We start from the raw sequence: 9,290 nt of genomic DNA, 5'->3' as shown, positions 1-9,290 counted from the left end.
ACAAAAACACTTCCAAAACCTGAAATACTCCAACCTGTTCAATTCTGACATCAATATTTAAATATTCAATGTCCCACTTTTCAGAGATAGTGAACAACCCAAAATTCAGGCCAAGTAAGGTACCTAATATTCTTCACTTGAACACATCTAGGAAACTGAAGTCTAGGACTTAATTGTCTTGGGAGAAAAAAGGATGTTGGAATGTTATTAAACACAAGAAATCACCAGGTACAGTAAATCATTGTAGAGCACAATTCACTAAATAAGAGGTCTCTTGGTTTATAAAAACAATAGCTTTAAAAGATGAAGACTGTTTCTGTTCAGCTCACGTTAAGCTGTTTTATGGTTCTACATCTCAAGACATTTAATACAATTTTTATCATGCCAGTATAGCGTTAGTGTCATTAGCTTCATCTATTCCTACTTGCTATTCAAACCCCCTAACTGACAGCTTAAACCCCTGTGAGTAGGAAAATGTATGAGGCATATATGAAATGTCTAATAACCATGTCTACAGAGAGAGACAATAAATAGCATTTTGATGGAGAGTAAAAGAATATTTTGAAGAGACAGGATTTTGAAATGAGTGGGAGTGGAGGCTCACGATCATATTTGATTCTTCTGAGGTTATGACTGTGCATTCATTTTATATTTAAAGATGCAGGAATAGTACTGCAGAATAAGTGAATTAACTTCTGTAATCACTTCACTAATGGAAAATGCTGAGCAAGGTTGCTGTGATTTTGATCACTAGAATGGAACTAGTATAATATGTTAACAGGTCATCAGTCTGTCAGTTGAAATGAGTTGAGCAATCCCAAATGATAAGCCTAAAATGAGGCCACAGCATTATATTATTTTTCCAAATGGTGTAGGCATAAGCTATTCTGATGTCATAAGAAGATAAACTAAAAACAACTCTCTACCTCATATCCAAGTTGCTTGGTAGATTTATTAAGGTGCTAAAACAGTTCCAGGTAGTGAACTGATAAACAATAATCTTCCATCCATCCTGATTAAAAGGTGAATCAATTAGTCTTCCTTAATGGGATTCTGCTTTACAAAAAACCACAGCTGGTTTATTTCAAAATAAGTGAGCATGGAGCCTGAAAAACACTCTGAGCAGAATGAAACACTGGCTGCCACAAATGTTTTTTTAATCCCAGGTCTGCTTCATGGAATTTGAAAAGCAAAATATACTGATACAAGCAAACTCCAAGTTTGAAAGATATGATTATTTGTATCACGAGAAAGTATATTCCTACAGCACTAGACCCACTGCACTTTTATAAGCTAATCAATCTACTGGGGAACACTCGCTCATTAAAAATATAATTTCCAAACCATTAGGATCTGGACCTGTTTTCTCATTATACAGTGAGGCCTGTACAGTACATTCAGGCAGAGAGGTTCAAATAAGCAAGCTGCCTTTCTTTAAGCTTTATGCTGCTGTTTGTACTGGCAGTCACAAGTCACGCTTTGCTTGCCTTGCTATGCTGGTTCTCAGCTTTGGATCAATAAGACAGCTCCCCTCCTCCCTGCGGTGCTATCACACGCAATAGTTAGGCTGACCCTTGGTGTTTCTTTGCATCCTATCACAGGCTATTTTCCACCAGCTTACTCTTTTTTTGTCTCTAGTCTGTGTAAATGCAGTGCACATTTTCCCATAGTTTTCTGCACTCCCACTTCTGCTGGTGCACAGCAGAGAAGTCTATGCACCCTTTGGGCTGGGCCTCCCCGAATGTAGACATATACACTATTTCTATCCTATATACGACATATATGCCTTATAGTTAACCACATCTACAACAAATGCTCTTTCATGTGACTTAATTCTTCTGTGTGAGGTTATTGACACCCTCTCCAGGAATAAAAAAAAATTTCAGCCTGCACCCCCATACACGTATATGCATGTATTTGGTTTTGTATATATAAGATGCTTGTGTTAGAGCCACCATTGAGAGAAGGGAACATAAGAAAGGTTCAATCCATCTTTATAGTCACTGGAAGATGACTCTGGAGTTGGATGGTTTCTCTTCTGTTAGCACATCGCCCCACCACCCACCCTCCCCATTCTCAAAGTTGATGCACTGCCCGCTGCTGCAGGAGACCAAATTGATTAACACAAGCTTGCCCCTTGGCTTACCATGCATGATAAGATGGCTCATTGGGAAGGACAAGCCAAAGGAGCACCAGAACGTGCTATCAATCAGCTCTTTTTAAACACTTACAGGAGTTTCTCAGAAGCTGACAGATAGAGAATTTCTGGCTTTTATTAGTATCTATTAGTATTAGTGAAATAGTGTAGTCACAGCTCACCCACAAACACTTGCTCAGACACTCACCCCTTTTTCCCATGTGTTGGTAAGCTTCATACTATCAAGTCCAGGTAGATCTTTTCCAAAACATTTTGCCTTTCAGTTCCCTGTGGGCTTCTTATGTGAAATCTATGATGTTTTACGGTCTAGGATGTGAAATCTAAAATTGTATCCTGATTTTAAGTTCCATATTCCAGTATTCTGTCTTGTACTTGAATATATACTGAAGAAGCCTGGGTGACTCCATTGGCATTATCTGTGCAGAAGGGTGCAATGTAAAGCCACTTGGTTCCTTATCTTTTTTACCTAACTTATTCGAAGTTATTCACTACTGTACAGAACACTGTGGGTAGCTATAAACTCATGTATCTCTGTGTGCTGCTTTTGATGATGAACACAATTAAAACAGAAGGGAATTAAAATATTAAATGATTTGCTCTTAAAGACAGGGACACCCACTGATGGAGAGCTTCTAAATGAAAAAAGTAAGTGGGTTAGAAAAGAACATAAAATTAGGGGCAATACAGCTTGAATTTTAATTACCGGGGATAAAATGTCATTACCACATACCACACCAATATTGGAGTGTTACAGTAATAAACCAGAAATTACTCTCGCAGTGGAGACTGTAGCTGTAGCTATGTATGTACATCAGATACTAGGTGTGTACACTGAAACCAAGGTCTCCCCAGCCCAAAGGAGGGCACAGGTCCAAGGTATGCTTCCCCAACTAAGTGAGTTGGTTGTTCTCCTTTGCTAAGTCAAGTAGCTTCAAATGAAGGAAGAACTCCTTTCTTCTTAACTTTCCTTGTGGCCTGGGATGGCACCAAGGGAGGAGCTGGAAGTCTGAATCCCTGAGGGTATGGAAAGTACACAAAGCTCGGGCTTCCTGCTTGCATTTGCTCTCCATGGGCAGTGACATCACACCCATCACTATCACTTCCAAGGATGGTCATGGCTCTATATTGTTCTCAAGACAAAAAGCATTTAGACGTACCTCTCAGAGCCAGAGAGAAGCATCTCTTCTTAGTGCTGGTTGAGACACCTTTGTCCCAGGTTTGAGACATACCCTTCTACAAGCTTTTGTTATTGACTACTTTGGGTTGTCAGTAGTCTGTTATGAAAGCCACCGATGTCCTCCCACCCAGCTTTCTGTGTCTGCAGTGCAAGAAGCCATGGTGCCTCTCCCAGGCTGAGGGGTTCCACTGAAGCAGCCAAAAGCATGGGGTTTTGATGTTGCCTGGCATTGCTTTCCCCCTTTCTCAGGGGCAGTGGCTGGCTGCCAGTGCCTTTTCTCAATGAGCATGACAGTTTCCTGATTCCACTGTGTTCTTGCTAGTATAAAAATATTCAATCTGCAATGGGGACAGCAAAGGTCACACGTGCCATTGATGAAGAGAATTAGCTACAGCATAATATTTCATGGTGTAGAAACAGGCATTCCTTTTCTTACTGCTCCTTGTAAATGTCTCCAGGTCCATTTCCTTGGTCTATAAACTTTTTTGTACAGCTCCTGTACAGCTGGATCTGGCTTCAGGGCTGGGATACAACAAGTACAGTTGGCATTTCTCCTGCTATACAGTGTGCTCTCATAGAAGAAACCTTTCTACTGTGCATGGACTTTTACAGAAGCCGCCTTCTGTGGCGTATGCTGTATGTACTGTTTTACCTCATCTCTGAGAGAAATACAACCTTTCTGATATGTGCTTATTAGCTTCATTACACAAATGATATTTCTTGTATGCACGAAAGATAAAACTTTGACAGCTGAGTCACAGAGATGCACATACCATCCTATTCTTTTTGTGACAGCCAGCCCTTTGAGAAAACAATGCCTTTTGTGACAGGTTCTTGCAAACACTGGGACAGAGAAATCCTAACACATGCTTTATTCAGGCTAGCAGTTAACTTTGATAGGAAATAATTGGCCATTTCTCCTTTTCTGATGGAGCTGCTGTAAACACACACTCAGCACGGGAGAGGGGAGGGAAAATGCTATATGCTATGAATTAGTCTGGATCTGGTGCAAAATGGAACCTTGTCAGGGCTATGCAAAGTGGCACTTCATCTCCTTAAAATGGACTTTCTAACACTGATAGTCACCCTCACTAGAATGTCTGTCCCTTGGAACTGCTGAAGTCATACAAGGAAGCAGGGGAAAGAGTCAAGCCGAGCGATTCTTCTCAGTAAATTATTTTATAACAAATGAAGTTTGGAGAATAATGTACTTCCATACTCCCACTTCCCAGCAAGTACTCATGAGTCATGGGTAGAAATAAAAAACCAAGGAATTAAACCTAGGTTGGAAGGTTACTAGAGCAATTCCTAGCATTTATAAGCTACATAAGATAATGTCACAGGTTTCTGAAAGATTTTATTCTCAGCAGGTGAAGACTTACCAAAGCACAAGCCAGGAGTCCCTTCCATCATGTGCACTTAAAAACAATTTAAGAATCTGGCTATGAGGACACAAAAAAGGCAGCTAATTGCAAGAAGTGTTGAGGTTACTTGGCATAGTGTTGGTTCAAAAGATTTCCTACAAAAGTCACCGTAAGGCTATTTCAACCCCTGTTCCAATGGCTACTCAACACCTCCTTTTAAAACTACAATTGCAGATGACATGAAACCACTGTGCATTTCACCCAGCTTTCTAGACATGTCACAGAACAATTATTAGCACCCAAATTGCAATGTGACCACAATTTCTTTCACTGGTTCTATTAATATACCTCATAAAAATTATCATCAGTCTTTACAGTTTGGTTTTCACTAGCACTACTTTAACTTCAATGACTGATTAACCTTTCTGGAGAAAAACAGCCCTCTGTAAAGATGTAACACTCTCACCCGAAAGTGAGATCAAACCCGTTCAGCACTCCCACTCACACTGCTCTTGGAAAGAACCAGGGAAGAGAGGAGAAAATATGTTTTAAAAACATGCCCAGGCATTTCTTAAACAAAGTAAGGTGACATAAAAAGCCAAATCGTTCAAAATACTTCACACATCACTTTTAATAACAGCTCTCTCCTTTGTGTGTGTTCTCCATTCAGATCTATTCTTTCCAGAGCAGGAGAGGAAACACTGGTCTTCTGTCTTGCTGGATGCCCACTCAGAAGTCCATGATGGGGTGGATATTAGGATCACTGTGACTACATCCCAGAAAAAAGGGGTCCAGAGCAAAACAGAGAGAGGCAGGGCTGAGGCTGAAACAAAAACCAGGGCAGGAGTTGAGAGGCCCAGGTGGAGAAGGGAATTGGAGCAGGAGGCACACCATGGGGGAATGCCCCATCCTCCAGGGGACTTCTAGTAGGAAGAGCTGGGGAACTTTTCTTCTCATAAGGCACCACTTCTGCATTGCAAGCAGTTAGGCATGACAACACCACTAGATACAGCTGCTTTGGGATCAGAGCACCAGCCTTACAAGTTAAAAAGTGGTATCTACTGTATTTCTGATAGGAAACCAGGAAGCTGACTGGTTACACTTTCTGGGGTTCTTGCTGCCCTTTAGACCAAAGCCCTACACAAGGAGATGGATGCAGTGCGTAGCATGATTTATTGCTGATATCGGCATATCAAAACTGCAATGGAATATTACAAAGCTAGCAGTCACGGACTGCAGATACTGAGCAAAGTAGGTCAACAGGTAACACCTGGAATGGGATGTCAACCTTTCATATAAGCTCACCTTCAAAAGCACAGCACTCCCATTATCGTCTGCATTATTGTATGGCAGCCAAAGCCGGCTTCATGTTCCCATCTCTAGCGTAAATGTCATTTCAGTTGTAAACACTCACTTAGGCCCCTTCTAGTCACCATGAGGCAAATTTCCTGGTCAGCCCATGGTACTGCACTGCTCTGACATGCACAACACCTTATGATGAAGGTGGCTTAAGCTTTCCATGTGCAGACCAGGCTCTCCAGGGCTGCATGAATCATGGTGCTGAGAAGTGGGGAAGCACTGCCCTCTCCTCTGCTGCCTGCAGCCAGCCTGCCTTTGCCCTGGAGGTCTTCCTTCTCCGCCTCCTCACATTCCTTCCCCTCCATTCACAACAGGCAGGACCAAAAGCCCTGGCTTTCCCCTCTAACTCCCACACAGCAGCACTGGGATGCCATGGTGCTGGACGCCAGGGACTAACCACTTAGTAGGGGTGGCACTCAGTTTGCCCAGCTCTAGGCCCACAAGAGTGTCTGAAGGGAATGATCTTAAGAGGAGGACTTGTAAAAAGCCTCTTCCATGTTTAAAATGAGGTATGGAGTGAAAATGATAAATAATGCCATTTTGTATTCATACAGTGATAGGGAGGGAAGTCATATAAAAAAAAAAAAGTAATTTTACTGTTCCTTTCCAGATTTTTAGATAATTAAATCAGCAAGATACTTTAACTAGTCCCTGAAAATTAACTTGAGCATCAACTACCCAATATAAAGAAGCAAAGCAAGAGTCAGCAGTTCGGTATTGCTCAGCGTGCTTTTGCCGTTGCCCTGACAACGAGTCAGCTCTTGGCTCTTTGGCAGCTGCTGCGGATGCAACAACTTTTAGATTTGTCATTATAATGTTATTATTGTTATAAGACACACACAGAAATGCTAAAGGAACAGTTGTGTCAAATTTAGCCTATGCACCCAGGTAAGGAACACTTAAAAAGTCTGACTTTTAAATAGCTCCTAATGACTGGGAGACAGCCTAATTTTAGAGCACTGACAATCAGCAAAACTGTCTGTAGGTGCTTTGATTCCTTGATGGTGAGAACCCTGTAACTACCTAGACAGTCAGATGTTGAAATGTGATCTCCCCATCTGGATTTCTGAGCCTGGGACATACCCTTCTCCTCTGAGGCTAATTTACTTCCAAGAAGGTAGGTTGATTTTCATGCTAGTGATCCTAGTGGCTACATTTACTTGTTCTGCAGAGCTTAAAGAAATCTTTGCAATCTAATTTCTGGACCATAACAATCCTATCCCAAGAATCCAAAAGAGGAGATTTTTAAAACTGTGAGACTTGACCCAGAATGAAAACCTAGCTTTTGCCAAGGTACTAATATTCCTAAATTCAGACTTCACCCTTTCCTTTCACCACCAAAAATCTTTCCCAATAAATTACAATTCTGCCCATCACCATCTTCTGGCCATCTAGGAAAACAGTTATTTTAAGGGTTTATCCCAAGTGGAGATGTTTCCGGCAATACACATAATAATCTAAATGTAGTCTGAAAGCAGCCCAAAGCAATGCTGCCTGCCTTTCTTTGACTATCACCCAGCCCCCACTACTGTCTCCCCCCCCGCATCCATGAGCAAGGGTGAGCCAGTAATCAAAATGCTTCTGGGACATGTTATGCTCCCAGCTGCTCTGTTGTAAACCTGGAGCCATTCCATCAATTTCCCATTTTAGATAATTCCACATTTATACCTCTGCATGAGAACAGGGTTTGGCTTTCTATGTGCTTCTATCCAGCTCTGTCCAAATATACTTGAAAACATAGTCCCTTCATCAGTCTAACACATTACCAGATATGGATTATAATGTGCCTTATAGACTTTTGGCCAGAAAAAGCAGACATGAATCAGCTGTGACAGCATGTCTTCTGCTAGCACGCGATCATCCACAGACCATCGGCACAGCCAGAGTACGGCTGCTGTTTACATCTTTACAGGTTGTGAAGTTTAGATGTCGTATGTATGGAGAAGGTTTTATTTCACTCTCATTGTCTCTTAAATAACCCAGTTACCAACACAGTCCGTGTTCATTAGCATGCAAGCAAACATATTGTCCTGTCATTCTTCTCACTACTATTTATATTCATTACATTATTAACAGCTGTACTGTTTATTAAATAGGAGCTTTCATGGATCATGCAGCAGAAAAGACAGATAAAGTGATCATTTAATTGTAACTTTTAAGCTCAATTGTTACACACTTGATTTAGAACCTAATGGGTTTATTAATACAGCAGAACAAACAAGACCAAAAATACACAGCCTTTTCAATTCAAAGTACACCTCACAAAAACTGTCCTTTGAAACATGCTCATCCAAACATATTATCCATCAAAACACTATGGTATTGAAAGGCTCTTGGCCAAGTAACACAGAAAATGAAAAATAATCTTCTGGTAAATTCTAGTTAGGCAACCATTACAATGAGAGTACACTTCAGAGTTCAGTCTGCGATCTATTCCTCATATGAAGTAAATTATTTTGTAGGATCCTAGGATGAGTTACAGAAGGGGAAAAATGTACTCAATAGCTATCCAAGTTGTTATATAGCCTCTCTAGTATCATCACTGTGCTCTGTAGACTGACAGACTGATTACAGCTTCTTTGCACCTTCTGTGCCAAACAGGTTTGGACACACAGGGTCCACACACTTGTGGTTCTTAGGGATGGTCCCCTGACTCTTTCAGGCATGGTATCCCATCAGAAAGCCAAAAGGGGAAACCAGTCTCAAGGCAATAATTTCAAGGATCATCAGAATGATGTTTTAGGCTGAAGAGGAAGAAATGATCACATCTCTGTCCACATCTTAATGAAACCAATACATGATGCTACAAATTCTCATGCCTCTTTCTAAACTGATCATAGTCGAGAAGGCATGAGGCATCCCGTTACCCAGACAGAACTCCTCACTGGCTTCTAGGCAAGCAAAACTTGAGAATGAAATACTGGACAGCCATTATGTTAGACATATGTTTAAATTAAGTGCTACAAAAATGCTCCTTGATTGTAAACTGAAGTGATAGAATTACTCCTGTTGGCAGTCTATTTTTGGACTTGGTACAATACACCAAGAATGAACACATCAGACTTCCTCTAAAGCTTAATTTCCTAGTGCATTATAAAAGGACAGAAGATAGTATTGCCTGGTGATGTGTATATTCACTACCTTGATGAAGTACTAGTTACAGGTACTTTCCTACTCAAAGATAAAAACATTGTATGAGTTGAGGAACTATTTCCAGGCTCCTCACTGATCA

Source organism: Falco rusticolus, chromosome 2 (assembly GCF_015220075.1).
Source record: "Falco rusticolus isolate bFalRus1 chromosome 2, bFalRus1.pri, whole genome shotgun sequence".
In the NCBI taxonomy this organism is placed as follows: Eukaryota; Metazoa; Chordata; class Aves; order Falconiformes; family Falconidae; genus Falco; species Falco rusticolus.
The sequence above is the reverse complement of the archived record's forward strand: the minus strand, read 5'-3'. Positions refer to the sequence as shown.